This window comes from Helianthus annuus, chromosome 2 (genome assembly GCF_002127325.2).
Source record: "Helianthus annuus cultivar XRQ/B chromosome 2, HanXRQr2.0-SUNRISE, whole genome shotgun sequence".
NCBI lineage: Eukaryota > Viridiplantae > Streptophyta > Magnoliopsida > Asterales > Asteraceae > Helianthus > Helianthus annuus.
This window is the reverse complement of record NC_035434.2, coordinates 1,409,693-1,428,145: the sequence shown is the minus strand read 5'-3', so window position 1 is coordinate 1,428,145 and position 18,453 is coordinate 1,409,693. Positions and strand designations below refer to the sequence as shown.

The following is an 18,453-nucleotide window of genomic DNA, read 5'->3' as shown; positions in this document are numbered from 1 at the left end:
TAATGCTCTAGAAAGCAATGTAGAGTTTGAAATTGAACAATAATTGATATGTGCAAAACATACACATATTTATACAAGATCCCAAGTATGAAATACAATATTTCATCGGCTTGGTATTTGTTTGATGGTCGCGGTGACACAGGTGTCACAATAGGGCTAGGTGCAAGGGTAGGAAAATGGTGGAATACATATGAGACAGCTAATTGATTTGACCCGGTTTTATTTCCAGTATTAAACAAAGCAAACAACTATGTACAAAACATCATAACTTCTAAACTACTCTTGCAACTAATGACTTCTTTTTGTATTTTTCTCATATTTTTCTCCCTTTTTTTTCATAACACATAAAACTCAACAATATATACAAGGACATCACAATCACAACTAAATTCCTAAACCGGGTCATCTCAATAGGGTATAATTTATATAGGAAGTAGGCTTTGGGTTTCAATCGAATGGCTTAAGGCTCGAACATAGCTTTCTATGGACCAAACCCCCACCCCTCACAATACCAAGCTCATATATGTAACGTATGATGTCCAACCCACCAATTCCCGCACTCTCACACATCTAGACGAGGCATCCTAAAAGTCCCCTATCATCTTCAAAAGCATGCCAACTCTAGGATTTAACAAGCATTCACACACAAGTTCTATTTACACACTACACACACCGCTACTCAAGCAAAGAATTAACTCTCATATGTGGTTCAATTCTCACCAAGAAAAAGCTAAGAACGGGTGTCGGTGTGTTAAATGGCACAATATCAAGTTTTCAAATTTTTACACTTTTTGCTTGGATTTGCAAAAATTTTTAAATTTCTCAAAATTTCCCCCATCCCCACACTTGGGATACATTGTCCCAATGTATGGTTTTGAGGGAAAGATTCCTTTAACCAAGAACATCCCCAATTGCTTATTTTCTCAAACCCCAAATTTCTTTTTTTTTTATATAAAAGACACCACCAACTATCACAACCCAAGAATTTGACGTGATGTCGCGGTCACAATCAAATTTAATCCCAATAACAACTATATAGATAGTGGCAAGTGGGTATCGAACACAGGGAGTTTGTGGAATATGTGTTATTTGAAAGTTTGTCTAATCTAACTAAATTAATCTAATTGCATTAGAAATAAAATTTGAGAATTTATATGAGTGAATGGGTTTTAGACTAAATTAAACTAATTAAATTGCAAGAGAAAAGTTTGGTTGTAAACAAATTAGAGACAAATGACCATCCTAGATTTCCGGTTTGTTTCAACATTCTTATTATCATTTCACTAGAAAGAACTACATAGACATAGCTCATGTGTGATCAATTGCAGTGATGAAAGGGAACTAGGTACTCAGATTCCTAGAACGTGAGGTTGTTTGTGACAACTCAAATTTCCAAAATTTCTATTTCGTATTTATTGCACGATCATGTATTGATTACCATGAAGTTATTTATGGTTTGATTGTTTGGTTGTATCTGTGAAACTTGTCAAATGTGTGAACTTGTTAGTGTGAAACACAAAGATCCTTCGAAGGATCACGAAACATGACTTACAGATCGAAGGATCACGAAAGATAACCTTCGATTCGAAGGATCAACTTTCGGTTCGAAGGATCACGAAACATATCCTTCGACCAAGGACTCTATCCTTCGAACAAAGATAGGATCCTTCGACATCTTTCGGCCCAGTCTTTCTAATGGGCTTGGCCCATTCCTGTGATACGTTTTATATACGTGAATGCATGTAAGTCGACAGTTATTTTCAAAAACCCTAGTTCCATTGTGTGTGTGTGACGGCATAGCAGACCCATTCTCTGTTCGAAGATCTCGTTCCGTAACCCAGATTTTCCGGTTAGTGTGTGATGTTGTTTATGTTAATAGATGATGCTTTGAGTGTGTATGATTTCATGATTTATCAATTGTCTTGCAATATGTTGTTTGTATGTTAACCGGATATGTATGTTAATCGGATATGGATGTTAATCGGATATGTATGTTAATCGGATATGGATGTTAATCGGATGTGTATGTTAATCGGATCTGTTGTGATGATGTTTAATGATAAGGTTTTGTGGATCGGCTGTGATATTATGCAATTCGGAATTTTTATTGTTCATGGAACCGGAACATAATATGATTAAGTGTTATTATTGTTCATGTGGTTAAATTAGGGTTCATGAGGTTTAATATGAAACTTCCTGTTTGATCGATTCTGAGGTAACCGAATACTTGAATTTGTGTTAATTGATAATCACGGATAAACTTGGAAACTTTGAGTAAACATAACTGATATTTATCGAAAGATATTAGTTATTCGAAACATAGTTGTGATCGAAAGATATTAGTTATTCGAAACATAGTTGTGACCGAAAGATACTTGTTAGTCGAAACATAGTTGTTGTGACCGAAAGATACTTGTCCTTCGAACCATAGTAGTGTTGACCGAAGGATAGCGTTGACCGAACCATAGTAGTGTTGACCGAAAGATAACAGCGTGGTCGAAAGATGACATTTGGTCGAAAGATGACATTTGGTTCGAAGCATAACAATTGGTTCGAAAGATAACTGTGATAACTAATATGTCGAAAGATAATAGTTGGGTCGAAAGATAATGGGGGGTTATAAATATACTTTGAATGATGGAATGTATGCTTGATTTATTTGGCATGCCATGCTTGGTGATGAATGTTAACATTTGTATTCGTGTACACTAGCTGATGATTAAATGTGAAAGGATACGTGTTGTGCCGATATGCAAACTGACTGTTATGTGATACATGATTGATGCATGATATTGGCTATCAAGCACTATGTGACATTAGATTGCATGCGTATCATTGCGAACATGAACTGATTTGTTATACGTGCATACAATAGGACGTGATTAATTACTTGTGAGTGCATAACCTAGCATACCGAGCAAACCAAGGTGAGTTCACACTCCTACTAAGGCATGGGATTCCCGGGTCGTGGGAATGGGTTAAAGGTTATCATTGACTAAGAACGTATGTATATGCTTTTCCTAGACTATCACCTATCATGGTCCTCGGATGTCAGGACGGTTCCGTAGGTTGGGATAACACCTACGTGGTCACATGCCAATTACTGCCTCGGATGTCAGGCACGCACGTAAAACCTACGTGTACGCATTACTTACTTCTATCCTCGGTTATGAAGGATACGTGCGTAAAACCTACGCACACCCCATACGCGCTACTGTTCTCGGACGAAGAACAGGGATAATACGAATAGTCTAGTGGTCACACAACATGGGAAGCCCCCACCTGTATAACTTACTATTGGCCCTGTAGAGCCACCCGTTACTTACTGTTACGCATTTACTTACTGTGAACTCGCTCAACTAGTTTGTTGATCATTCTGTTACATGCCTTGCAGATCGTTAGGTACTTGGAGCTTGCACTGGAGAAGCGGGTCGTTGTGGGCAAGGATCGTGGTTTCTACGTTGAACTATTATGACATTTAAAACTATTAACTATTGTTGGTTTATTTACTATGCTTCCGCTACACTTTGAAACTATGGTTATGTTTTGAACACCTATCATATTGAATGAATGGTTTACATCTATTTTACTTAATATTAATTACATGTTCAATATGATTGATGGCTTGATCCTGGTCACGTCACGCTCCCAAGCGGTGGTACTCCGCGTGTGGATTTTGGGGGTGTGACAGATTGGTATCAGAGCCATTGGTTATAGATAACTTGGTTTTAATATGGAAAAACGTTTTTATTAAAACCAGACTATAACCAGAACAGTGCTCTCAACGATCCACAACGACGCTTCGCTCCACGTGCAAGACTCAACTTTCTAGGTACTAAGGTTTATGTTTATTGCCTACATGCTAGAATTTGCATAGAACTTTGCTCGTAGTATGCTTACATTACCTTGCTCACAACTTGTCATTGCATGAGAATACTTATGTGCTTACACTCTTCTGTCATCGCACTATTCGCGAACCTTTCTCACTTATGTTGCCTTTGATGTGAAGATCAATGGCCGCACGAATTAACATGACTCAAGCCCAGCTAGAGGCTCTCGTTGCTGCGGCAGTTGCAGCCGCCCAAGCAGGTAGTATACCCTGCAGTATAGACACTAGGATCTTTAGATCCTACATTAATTCTCGTACTTAACTTTGCCCTATTCGTACACAATAGGTCAACCCGCTCAGCAACAACCTGGGTGCACCTTCAAGAATTTCATGGATTGTCGTCCTAGCTCGTTCAGTGGCACGGAGGGAGCAGTTGGACTCCTCCACTGGTTTGAAAAGCTCGAGTCGGTTTTCGAAATGTGTGAATGCCCTGAGGCTCGCAGGGTGAAGTTCGCCACTGGCACACTTGAAGGGATTGCGCTCACTTGGTGGAACGCACAAGTGCAGATCTTAGGGTTGGCAGCTGCTAACGCCACACCCTGGAATGATTTCAAGGAACTGATCAAGAGGGAATACTGCACTAGAGAAGACATTCACAAGTTGGAGGACGAGTTGTATAACTTGAAAATGGTTGGTTCGGAAATCGAAGCTTACACCAAGAGATCAAATGAGTTGGCTGTGTTATGTCCAACTATGGTGGACCCTCCATACAAGCGTATTGAGTTGTATCTCAAAGGTTTGGCACCAGAAATACAGAGCCACGTTACCTCGGCTAACCTCAACAACATCCAGGAAATCCAGCGTCTCGCTCATCGCATCACCGATCAGGCAGTGGATCAGAATAAACTGCCTAAGCGCGTCAGCGCTACTGCTACAGTCACTCCTTCAGCTACTCCCGTTACCCTCAGTGACAACAAGAGGAAATGGGAGGGGGATTCAAGCAAAGCATCAATTTCGGTTCAGTCCCAGAATCAGCAGCGAAAGACTGGCAACTATCAAAGCCCTAACCAGCAGTCGTCAGGTAGCCACAGGCAGGGTGGATACCGAGGAAACCTTCCAAAGTGTAACAACTGCAACAGACACCACAACGGCCAGTGTAGCAAGGGCCGTTGTCAAAGATGCCTCAAGATGGGTCACGAGGCCAAAGACTGTAGAAGCCCTCGTCCTGCGAATCAGGATCAGCAGCAGCCACCGGCACAGCAGAATCAGCAACAGGGCAACAAGGGGTGCTATAATTGTGGTGCTGAAGGTCACATCAAGAGACACTGCCCTCAGCTAAACAGGAACCAGAACAACAACAACAATCAGGGCAACGGGAACAATAACAACAATAACGGGGGAAACAACAACAACAATGGCAACGAAGCTCGGGGTCGTGCTTTTGTGCTAGGTCGGGGTGACGCAGTGAATGATCCCAATGTGGTTATGGGTAAGTTTCTTCTCGACGATATTTATGTTACTGTCTTATTTGATTCGGGTGCTGATACAAGCTATATGTCATTGAAAATGAGTAAATTATTAAAACGTACACCAACACCCCTAGACACCAAACACGTCGTAGAACTAGCCAATGGTAAAAGTGTAGAAGCCGCACAGGTAGTCAAGGGTTGTAGTATTGTTCTAGCGGGTCAGACTTTCTCGATTGATCTCATACCCATAGTTTTGGGTAGTTTCGACGTCGTCATCGGTATGGATTGGTTATCCCAACATCACGCGGAGATCTTATGCAAAGAAAAAGTTATTCGTATTCCTCGCTCCAGTCAAGAACCTCTCGAAGTACAAGGTGACAAAAGTGGTGCTGTGGTTGGCATCATCTCTTTCTTAAAGGCGCAGAAATGTTTACGAAAGGGACATACTGCCATTCTGGCACTTGTCACTGACGCATCAGCAAAGGAAAAGAAGCTGGAGGATATACCAGTTGTGCGTGATTTTCCTCAAGTGTTTCCTGAAGATTTACCTGGTTTACCTCCTCATCGTCAAGTCGAGTTTCAGATTGAGTTAGCTCCTGGAGCAGCACCAATAGCCCGCGCACCGTATCGTTTAGCTCCAACCGAACTGGAAGAACTGTCGAAGCAGCTACAAGAGCTCTTGGAAAAGGGCTTTATTCGTCCAAGCTCTTCGCCTTGGGGAGCTCCAGTGTTATTTGTGAAGAAGAAAGACGGTACGTTCAGGATGTGCATCGACTACCGCGAACTCAATAAGGTGACGGTGAAGAACCGTTATCCTCTTCCGCGCATAGATGACCTATTCGACCAGTTGCAAGGGTCGTGTTACTATTCCAAGATTGATTTAAGGTCAGGGTATCATCAGCTGAGAGTCCGGGATGAGGACGTCTCCAAAACCGCTTTCAGAACTCGCTACGGTCATTACGAGTTTCTTGTCATGCCATTCGGGCTTACGAACGCGCCTGCAGTCTTCATGGATCTTATGAACAGGGTGTGCAAACCTTATCTTGATAAGTTTGTTATCGTTTTCATCGACGACATTTTGATTTACTCCAAGAGTCAGGAGGAGCACGAGCAGCACTTACGTCTTATCTTGGAACTTCTTCGAAAAGAGCAATTGTACGCAAAGTTTTCAAAATGCGACTTCTGGCTTCGTGAAGTCCACTTCTTAGGCCATGTGGTGAACAAGGATGGGATTCATGTCGATCCATCCAAGGTTGATTCGATCAGAAACTGGCCAGCACCACGTACACCGACAGAAATACGCCAATTCTTGGGTTTGGCGGGTTACTACAGGCGATTTATTAAAGACTTCTCAAAGATCGCGCAACCACTTACTATGCTAACACAGAAAGGTGTCGTTTACAGATGGGGTAATACGCAAGAGACCGCTTTTCAGTACTTAAAGGATAGGCTTTGCAGCGCACCTATTCTCTCATTGCCAGAGGGCACGGATGACTTCGTGGTTTATTGTGACGCATCGATACAGGGGCTTGGTTGTGTATTGATGCAGCGGGATAAAGTTATTGCCTACGCTTCGCGGCAACTCAAGGTTCATGAACGGAACTACACGACGCACGATTTAGAGCTGGGAGCTGTTGTTTTCGCGCTTAAGATATGGCGACACTACCTGTACGGTACCAAGTGCACGATTTACACCGATCACAGGAGTCTCGAGCATATTCTTAAGCAAAAGGATTTGAATATGCGTCAACGGAGATGGGTTGAACTTCTAAACGACTATGAATGCGCCATCAAGTATCATCCAGGCAAGGCCAATGTTGTGGCTGATGCCCTCAGTCGGAAAGACACTCTACCTAAGCGTGTGCGAGCGCTACAGCTTACTATTCAGTCCAGTCTTCCTGCACAGATACGAGCTGCTCAGTTAGAAGCACTGAAACCCGAAAACGTCAAAGCTGAAGCCTTACGCGGCTCAAGGCAACGCATGGAACAAAAGGAAGACGGCGCCTACTATGTAACGGGGCGTATTTGGGTCCCACTTTATGGCGGTTTACGCGAACTTGTAATGGATGAAGCTCACAAGTCTCGCTATTCGGTACATCCAGGGTCGGATAAAATGTACCACGACATCAGCACTACTTATTGGTGGCCTAGTATGAAGGCTCACATCGCTACGTACGTTGGAAAATGCTTAACCTGTGCGAGAGTCAAGGTTGAATATCAGAAACCAGCTGGTCTACTTCAGCAGCCTAAGATACCGCAATGGAAATGGGAAGAAATTTCCATGGATTTTGTTACAGGTCTACCTAGATCTCAGCGTGGGAACGATACAATATGGGTCATAGTTGATCGACTCACCAAGTCTGCACACTTCCTGCCGATCAAGGAAACGGACAAGTTCTCCACTCTCGCAGACGTCTATCTTAAAGAAGTTGTTTCGAGGCACGGAGTGCCCACCTCTATTATTTCAGATCGCGATGCACGATTCACGTCAGAGCTTTGGCAAGCGATGCACAAATCCTTCGGCTCACGATTAGACATGAGCACAGCATATCATCCTCAGACGGATGGGCAGTCTGAGCGAACTATCCAAACTCTAGAAGACATGCTTCGAGCGTGCGTTATCGATTTCGGCAACGGCTGGGAAAAGCACCTCCCTTTAGTGGAGTTTTCATACAATAACAGTTACCACACCAGCATTCAAGCCGCTCCATTTGAGGCATTGTACGGACGTAAATGCCGGCCACCTCTCTGTTGGGCAGAGGTGGGGGATAGTCAAATTACGGGTCCAGAGATTGTAGTGGACGCCACAGAAAAGATTGCGCAGATACGACAACGCATGGCGGCAGCACGCGACCGTCAGAAAGCCTACGCGGACAAGCGTAGAAAGCCATTGGAATTTGAGGTCGGGGACCGGGTTTTATTGAAAGTTTCACCCTGGAAGGGTGTGGTTCGATTTGGTAAACGAGGCAAACTGAATCCGCGGTACGTCGGACCATTCGAAATCTTAGAAAAGATTGGCAAAGTAGCCTACAGATTAAACCTACCAGCTGAACTCGGTGGAGTTCACAATGTATTTCACGTGTCGAATCTGAAGAAATGCCTATCAGATGAGACCCTTATAGTTCCTTTTAAGGAACTCACTATCGACGAGCGGTTGCAGTTCGTCGAGGAACCAGTTGAAATCACGGACCGGGATGTTAAGGTCCTCAAACACAAGAGAATCCCTCTTGTTCGAGTTCGTTGGAACTCCCAGCGTGGCCCAGAGTATACCTGGGAACGCGAAGACCAGATGAAAGAAAAGTACCCCCAGCTATTCGAAACCAATGCATCCACTTCTGAGGCTGAAGCTACTACTATTGAATTTCGGGACGAAATTCCAAATCAACGGGGGGATGATGTGACACCCCAGGAAAACCAGTGAACGATGTAACTTACCCAGCTTCCTCAGTGAGTGCGTACCAAATTTCGGGACGAAATTTCTTTTAAGTTGGGGATAATGTGACAACTCAAATTTCCAAAATTTCTATTTCGTATTTATTGCACGATCATGTATTGATTACCATGAAGTTATTTATGGTTTGATTGTTTGGTTGTATCTGTGAAACTTGTCAAATGTGTGAACTTGTTAGTGTGAAACACAAAGATCCTTCGAAGGATCACGAAACATGACTTACAGATCGAAGGATCACGAAAGATAACCTTCGATTCGAAGGATCAACTTTCGGTTCGAAGGATCACGAAACATATCCTTCGACCAAGGACTCTATCCTTCGAACAAAGATAGGATCCTTCGACATCTTTCGGCCCAGTCTTTCTAATGGGCTTGGCCCATTCTGTAACACCCCAAAACCCGAATATTTATATTCGTTAAAATGCTGTGATATGGTACCTCAAGAAATAAACAACTAGGCTAATTAACCTACTTAGATGTATGGTTAAAACTATTAAAAGATGGAATGTAATAAAATGTTTAACAAAGCAAACAAGGGAACAAACTTGAGGGACCAAAGATGAACAAGGGGGAAAGTTATGTCTTAAGTAACAAACACACCCACACAAGCACACACACATTTCGTGTGTTCTAGAACGATCAGGGGGAACTCCCCATGAACCAAACCCTAGTTCTAACACAATCATCAAATTGAGGAGTCAAATGAAGCTCAAATTCACAACCAAACATGAATTAAGGATCACCTACTCAAGGGGATCATGAGGTATGTCTCAAAATTTAGATTTATGAAGTTGTATGAAGTGGGTTATGTCTTAATCCGTGAATTGGTACGAAATTGTTCATGTATAGGTGTTAAAATCACCATATAGAACATGAATTATGCATGATTTAACTTAATTTGATGTTTAAAGGTGAAACCCAATTGTTGGGGTGAAGATGATTGTTGGGGTGAAGATGATAGCATGGATATCTCATCTAGGTCTAATTCTTGTTCAAAAATTTATGTATCATGTTATGTATGATGGATTCTTGTTAGAAGGATTGGAAGAAATGTGATAATTGTAGGTTTGATGGTTATGCATGTATGATTTGTGTTGACTAGAAGGAAGAAATTGATGAATTGTGTATGAGATTAGAATGATATGCATGAACTAGTTGTACACTATGCTTACAAGGTAGTACATATATCAAAAGCATGAAGAAACTATGAAGAACTTAAGATTAGATCACTTGTAAGTGATTAGAAAAATAGTCATGAAGTGGGTTTTGATGATATGATGAAAATGATAATATGTTCATATTATTGATGTTTGATTTTAAATACTACATGTTGATTAGTAGAAGGATTTGATGCACTATGTATGAAATTAGAAGATTGTGCATGAATTAGTTGTGTGTTATGCTTAAAAGGTGGTACGCACACCAATCGTATGATAAAATGTATATAGTGTCATCCGTATAGTCTATCATGATGCTACGGGTATAAAATGATAAGTCGAAAGTTAAATAAGATGAATTGTTGACTTTCTGGAAGTCAACTACGAACAAGAAGCATAATTTAACTTCTTGTTGTGAAGGTAAGATATTAGGAAGTCATACGTTACATGTTACATCAATACACGTTATATGTAATGACATGATGAACTACATGAGGGCAAACGGATATGGATATGACTATATGGGTTATGCTTGTTAGAAACAACTAATGATATGATAGTCAACATGTACAAATGAATATGCTAATAAGAATGTGATTTCGATGACATGGAAGTATAGGAATCATGTCGAGACGGAATCAAGCACGGATGGATAATGGGTCAAGAAGTGGCGAGGAAACGAATATGAACACGGATGCATGAGGTAAGTGATTCCGTAATCACTTCTTAGTTGTTTATGTAAAGTTATATGCAATTTAATTAGATAGGGTAATTGAAGTCAAATAGAAATGAATTGTATGATATCGATGAAGTATTAAACGGATCTTAGTTTTGATCCGAGCAAGTTATGTGTGAATAAGATTTGTAGTTAAGTAGTAGGATCGGTTACTTATGCAAGGAAATCTTTTGTTGTTAAGGATAGCGTAAGTTGACAAAAACGCCCTTGATAGGTATATCGGGCAAACGACCTTAAAAGTTGTTTGGAAATGAGCTATTCGATTAAAGTAATGTCTTTGTCAAGTATGAAAGCGTAGTATAGGGTTTTGTATGTCATAGACCAATTAATGCACAATTACCCATAACGGGTCAAAATAAGCCTTTGAGCGAGAACGGGTTAAGAGAACGCTAGACATCCGAGAAATCAATCTTTTATGATAGGCGTCAATGAAATTATTAAGTTCATATGAGATTAAGGTCAAATAAACAGATTATGTTAATAAATGCACGAACGGGTCAAATAATTAGAAGATAATAATAAGCCGAATGCATGTAAGTTAAGAATTTCCTTAATCCGGATGTGGGATTTTAAGTTCATATGATAGAATATGAATTTACAAGCATGTAGGAAGAAACGGGAGGTTAAACGGGTAAACGGTTCAAAAGTTATGCGCGTTTTAGTGCGTACGGACGACGAAACGGAGCTGCAGAAAAATGCAAAATCTAGAGGGCGTCGCCGACGGGCATGGGGGCGTCGCCGACGGGCTCTAGAAAACCAGTTTTTGTGCTGACGGGTTAATTACCTGTCTACGGGTTTTTGGGCTACGGGTAAATGCAAGGCCCGTCGCCGACGGCCCTAGGGGCGTCGGCGACGGCCTTCCCAAGTCCCAAAAGCTGAAATCTTGTTATTTAAGTTAATTTATGTACCGTGGGCTTCGGTTTGATATCCGTGGACTACGGTGGACTTTCCAAACATGATTTTGATGGTTCCTTAGATGTTTATGGGCTATAAAGCTAAGTCTAAGACCCATGTTAATGATGTATGATTATGTAAGAGGTACGCGTGATCTAGTACGTGTTTGTTAAAGTATGTACGTATGTAAATGTGTATGTATGCATGTATAAAGATATGTACGAGTGTATGCATGTACGTAACGATGTAGGAAGGGTATGTATGTATGTAGAGGTGCATGTACGTATGCATAAAGATAGGCATAAGCATATGCGTGGATGTAAAGATGTAAGAAAGGTATATACGTATGAATGTCTTTTGCGTTTAAATGTATGTATGTTGGTGTGTAGGTAGGTAGAACGTACGTATGCGTTTAGATGAATATGGGCTCACGAGAGGATCCATACACGAAGGTATGCACGTATGTAGGTTTGTGTGAAGGCAGGTAATAAGTATGTATGTATGTATGTATGTATGTATGTATGTATGTATGTATGTATGTATGTATGTATGTATGTATGTATGTATGTATGTATGTATGTATGTATGTATGTATGTATGTATGTATGTATGTATGTATGTATGTATGTATGTATGTATGTATGTATTATGTATGTATATATGTATGCATGTATGTAGGTATGTATGTATGTATGTATGAATGTAGGTATGTATGTATGTAGGTAGGAATGGATGTAATTAGGTATGCACGTACGTAGGTACGTACGTATGTATGCAGGTACGTATGTAGGACAGTTGCTATTTGTGACCGTAAAGGTATGTATCAGTTTGTAGCATGCATCTAATGAAATTGAGTACTAACGGTAATAGTTGCGTGCTTGGTGAATGAAGTGTAACGCAGGAATACCAAAGAAGTCTCACTACGGATCATATGATCAGGATGGGAACGCTGGGATGTAAAGAGTTAACGAAACGAGAAGTAAACGTGAACAAACCTTGTATGTTTATAACGCGTACTAATGATGTGAAATTTTATGTGGTGAGCGCAGGTAGTACCAGTCATGAGGATATCCAAGGATTGGAGATCGAAGATCGAGTCACTAGAGAGATTGTACGGAAACGTTGATGTACATAATGTAGTAAACATAAGCTATGTTTTTAACTAGTAAATAAGAGGATGACGGATTTATGAGAAAGAACTGTGTTAAAGTTAAATCTTAAATAAGTTGAGGTATTTATAGTGAAAGAAATTTTATGGTACGTGTTTCCGCTGCGACTTTTGACAAATACGAATTAGGGCGTAACAAGTTGGTATCAGAGCCCTGGTTTGAGAGAATCAAGTAATAGAAGGTAAATGCTTGAACTCAAACCAGTGTGCTCTCGTAATCAAGAACCCGTACAATCCAAGAATCGATCGAGGCCTAAATGCAAAAGCAAATGTAAGTATGTATTAGATTATGTATTTGAAGGAAACTAATAGTATGTTATGTGCAAGGTAAGCTTAAGAGTTTGAAGAGGATGATCCGGGAATGCAGAATAGGATGAACGCTAAGGCGGGCAAAGGTGCAAATAGGCAAACTAACCCCAGGTACACACTACTAACATGTATGAGTACCGATGTCAAAAGAAAAAAAGGAAGGGGTCTCCTTGGGAGGGTAATTATTAAACAAAAGACAATGATGTGGTCTTGGGGAAGTTTTAGAAATATGCACGAAACTGAAACCCATTTCTCGGGCATAAGGCGATGATTACACGAAGGCACGAAACTAGTGTGTGAATTGCGCACCTGGCCAGTACGCAAGAAGCATATGACGTTCGTGAGACCGTGGCAATTATTGCAGGTATGTCCGGTAGAACTGGGTAGCAGGTGGGCGCTATGTTGTAGCGAATGCGAAAAAGCAAATCCATTGCGGATTTGGTTATGCTAACGAAGGTTATGAAAAGTTATGCGAGTCGACCGGTTCTAGCGAACAAGTCGAATAAGAATAAGCTACCATCTGTTTTTAAACGGGTAATTTTGAATACTCTAATGAATGCTAGAAGCTTAATCCGTTATACGGATTGAAAGAAGAAGTTATGATTAAAAGCGAAAGACCCAGTTATTTGGGTAGTGGAATATGTATGCTTAACTCTCGTTGAGAGTGTTTATGCCAAACCCAGTTATTTGGGTAGTGGAATGTGTATGCTTAACTCTCGTTGAGAGTGTTTATGCCAAACCCAGTTATTTGGGTAGTGGAATGTGTATGCTTAACTCTCGTTGAGAGTGTTTATGCCAAACCCAGTTATTTGGGTAGTGGAATGTGTATGCTTAACTCTCGTTGAGAGTGTTTATGCCGAAACCCAATTATTTGGGTAGTCGAATGTGTATGCTTAACTCTCATTGAGAGCGTTTATGCCGAACCCCATTTACTTGGGTAGTTGAATGTGTAAGAAAGAAGAAAGCTCCTATATGAATAGAACTAAAATGAAGTAATTATGATTCGACAACTAAGATGACTAACCTTAAAACCTTGTTGCTGAAGGTAGGTAAAACTTTAAGTTTTTGTTAAACACATGTAAGAAAGAAAAGGTAAGAATGACATGTTGAAACCGCGAGATGGATTCAAACATAGAAGGAATGAAGGGTATGGATGTTACGTTTAAATCCGTGGGACGGATTTAAAACGTAAAAGGATGTAATGAATGCCTTTATAAGTAAGCATTAATATAGGTTTGAATATATAGGGACGATGAACTATTACTAGTCGGTCAAGGAAATAAGAACGTTATATGAAAGTATACCATGAAAAGTACAGCCTTGTTAAGAAGAAGAAGCCAATTACATGAATAATTATGAAATGAGTTAGGATGATTACTTATGAATGTGATGAGGGTGTTAAGCCAAACATAAATGTGTGTGTGTGTAGAGGAAATGAGAAAGGTTTCGGGGACGAAACCTTATTTAAGGGGGGTAGATTTGTAACACCCCAAAACCCGAATATTTATATTCGTTAAAATGCTGTGATATGGTACCTCAAGAAATAAACAACTAGGCTAATTAACCTACTTAGATGTATGGTTAAAACTATTAAAAGACGGAATGTAATAAAATGTTTAACAAAGCAAACAAGGGAACAAACTTGAGGGACCAAAGATGAACAAGGGGGAAAGTTATGTCTTAAGTAACAAACACACCCACACAAGCACACACACATTTCGTGTGTTCTAGAACGATCAGGGGGAACTCCCCATGAACCAAACCCTAGTTCTAACACAATCATCAAATTGAGGAGTCAAATGAAGCTCAAATTCACAACCAAACATGAATTAAGGATCACCTACTCAAGGGGATCATGAGGTATGTCTCAAAATTTAGATTTATGAAGTTGTATGAAGTGGGTTATGTCTTAATCCGTGAATTGGTACGAAATTGTTCATGTATAGGTGTTAAAATCACCATATAGAACATGAATTATGCATGATTTAACTTAATTTGATGTTTAAAGGTGAAACCCAATTGTTGGGGTGAAGATGATAGCATGGATATCTCATCTAGGTCTAATTCTTGTTCAAAAATTTATGTATCATGTTATGTATGATGGATTCTTGTTAGAAGGATTGGAAGAAATGTGATAACTGTAGGTTTGATGGTTATGCATGTATGATTTGTGTTGACTAGAAGGAAGAAATTGATGAATTGTGTATGAGATTAGAATGATATGCATGAACTAGTTGTACACTATGCTTACAAGGTAGTACATATATCAAAAGCATGAAGAAACTATGAAGAACTTAAGATTAGATCACTTGTAAGTGATTAGAAAAATAGTCATGAAGTGGGTTTTGATGATATGATGAAAATGATAATATGTTCATATTATTGATGTTTGATTTTAAATACTACATGTTGATTAGTAGAAGGATTTGATGCACTATGTATGAAATTAGAAGATTGTGCATGAATTAGTTGTGTGTTATGCTTAAAAGGTGGTACGCACACCAATCGTATGATAAAATGTATATAGTGTCATCCGTATAGTCTATCATGATGCTACGGGTATAAAATGATAAGTCGAAAGTTAAATAAGATGAATTGTTGACTTTCTGGAAGTCAACTACGAACAAGAAGCATAATTTAACTTCTTGTTGTGAAGGTAAGATATTAGGAAGTCATACGTTACATGTTACATCAATACACGTTATATGTAATGACATGATGAACTACATGAGGGCAAACGGATATGGATATGACTATATGGGTTATGCTTGTTAGAAACAACTAATGATATGATAGTCAACATGTACAAATGAATATGCTAATAAGAATGTGATTTCGATGACATGGAAGTATAGGAATCATGTCGAGACGGAATCAAGCACGGATGGATAATGGGTCAAGAAGTGGCGAGGAAACGAATATGAACACGGATGCATGAGGTAAGTGATTCCGTAATCACTTCTTAGTTGTTTATGTAAAGTTATATGCAATTTAATTAGATAGGGTAATTGAAGTCAAATAGAAATGAATTGTATGATATCGATGAAGTATTAAACGGATCTTAGTTTTGATCCGAGCAAGTTATGTGTGAATAAGATTTGTAGTTAAGTAGTAGGATCGGTTACTTATGCAAGGAAATCTTTTGTTGTTAAGGATAGCGTAAGTTGACAAAAACGCCCTTGATAGGTATATCGGGCAAACGACCTTAAAAGTTGTTTGGAAATGAGCTATTCGATTAAAGTAATGTCTTTGTCAAGTATGAAAGCGTAGTATAGGGTTTTGTATGTCATAGACCAATTAATGCACAATTACCCATAACGGGTCAAAATAAGCCTTTGAGCGAGAACGGGTTAAGAGAACGCTAGACATCCGAGAAATCAATCTTTTATGATAGGCGTCAATGAAATTATTAAGTTCATATGAGATTAAGGTCAAATAAACAGATTATGTTAATAAATGCACGAACGGGTCAAATAATTAGAAGATAATAATAAGCCGAATGCATGTAAGTTAAGAATTTCCTTAATCCGGATGTGGGATTTTAAGTTCATATGATAGAATATGAATTTACAAGCATGTAGGAAGAAACGGGAGGTTAAACGGGTAAACGGTTCAAAAGTTATGCGCGTTTTAGTGCGTACGGACGACGAAACGGAGCTGCAGAAAAATGCAAAATCTAGAGGGCGTCGCCGACGGGCATGGGGGCGTCGCCGACGGGCTCTAGAAAACCAGTTTTTGTGCTGACGGGTTAATTACCTGTCTACGGGTTTTTGGGCTACGGGTAAATGCAAGGCCCGTCGCCGACGGCCCTAGGGGCGTCGGCGACGGCCTTCCCAAGTCCCAAAAGCTGAAATCTTGTTATTTAAGTTAATTTATGTACCGTGGGCTTCGGTTTGATATCCGTGGACTACGGTGGACTTTCCAAACATGATTTTGATGGTTCCTTAGATGTTTATGGGCTATAAAGCTAAGTCTAAGACCCATGTTAATGATGTATGATTATGTAAGAGGTACGCGTGATCTAGTACGTGTTTGTTAAAGTATGTACGTATGTAAATGTGTATGTATGCATGTATAAAGATATGTACGAGTGTATGCATGTACGTAACGATGTAGGAAGGGTATGTATGTATGTAGAGGTGCATGTACGTATGCATAAAGATAGGCATAAGCATATGCGTGGATGTAAAGATGTAAGAAAGGTATATACGTATGAATGTCTTTTGCGTTTAAATGTATGTATGTTGGTGTGTAGGTAGGTAGAACGTACGTATGCGTTTAGATGAATATGGGCTCACGAGAGGATCCATACACGAAGGTATGCACGTATGTAGGTTTGTGTGAAGGCAGGTAATAAGTATGTATGTATGTATGTATGTATGTATGTATGTATGTATGTATGTATGTATGTATGTATGTATGTATGTATGTATGTATGTATGTATGTATGTATGTATGTATGTATGTATGTATGTATGTATGTATGTATGTATGTATGTATGTATGTATGTATGTATGTATGTATGTATGTATGTATGTATGTATGTATGTATGTATGTATGTATGTATGTATGTATATATGTATGCATGTATGTAGGTATGTATGTATGTATGTATGAATGTAGGTATGTATGTATGTAGGTAGGAATGGATGTAATTAGGTATGCACGTACGTAGGTACGTACGTATGTATGCAGGTACGTATGTAGGACAGTTGCTATTTGTGACCGTAAAGGTATGTATCAGTTTGTATGAAAGGTATGTACGCATGCATCTAATGAAATTGAGTACTAACGGTAATAGTTGCGTGCTTGGTGAATGAAGTGTAACGCAGGAATACCAAAGAAGTCTCACTACGGATCATATGATCAGGATGGGAACGCTGGGATGTAAAGAGTTAACGAAACGAGAAGTAAACGTGAACAAACCTTGTATGTTTATAACGCGTACTAATGATGTGAAATTTTATGTGGTGAGCGCAGGTAGTACCAGTCATGAGGATATCCAAGGATTGGAGATCCAAGATCGAGTCACTAGAGAGATTGTACGGAAACGTTGATGTACATAATGTAGTAAACATAAGCTATGTTTTTAACTAGTAAATAAGAGGATGACGGAATTATGAGAAAGAACTGTGTTAAAGTTAAATCTTAAATAAGTTGAGGTATTTATAGTGAAAGAAATTTTATGGTACGTGTTTCCGCTGCGACTTTTGACAAATACGAATTAGGGCGTAACACATTCCTGTGATACGTTTTATATACGTGAATGCATGTAAGTCGACAGTTATTTTCAAAAACCCTAGTTCCATTGTGTGTGTGTGACGGCATAGCAGACCCATTCTCTGTTCGAAGATCTCATTCCGTAACCCAGATTTTCCGGTTAGTGTGTGATGTTGTTTATGTTAATAGATGATGCTTTGAGTGTGTATGATTTCATG

The 18,453-nt window shown here is 39.6% G+C and overlaps 2 long non-coding RNA genes across 3 annotated transcripts; both read left to right on the top strand.

Moving 5' to 3' along the window:
- Window positions 1–9,173: 9,173 nt before the first annotated feature.
- On the top strand, window positions 9,174–12,796 carry LOC110908512. The gene is made up of 3 exons (XR_002574670.2): window positions 9,174–9,512; window positions 10,526–10,609; window positions 12,586–12,796. It is a non-coding gene; the product is annotated as an uncharacterized LOC110908512 (long non-coding RNA).
- A 1,830-nt stretch (window positions 12,797–14,626) lies between these two features.
- LOC110908515 lies at window positions 14,627–18,033 on the top strand. 2 transcript variants are annotated; one of them, XR_002574672.1, is made up of 3 exons: window positions 14,627–14,873; window positions 15,869–15,952; window positions 17,996–18,033. It is a non-coding gene; the product is annotated as an uncharacterized LOC110908515 (long non-coding RNA). The 2 variants fall into 2 exon arrangements; XR_002574673.1 differs by lacking the exon at window positions 17,996–18,033 and adding an exon at window positions 17,269–17,384.
- Window positions 18,034–18,453: the final 420 nt, after the last annotated feature.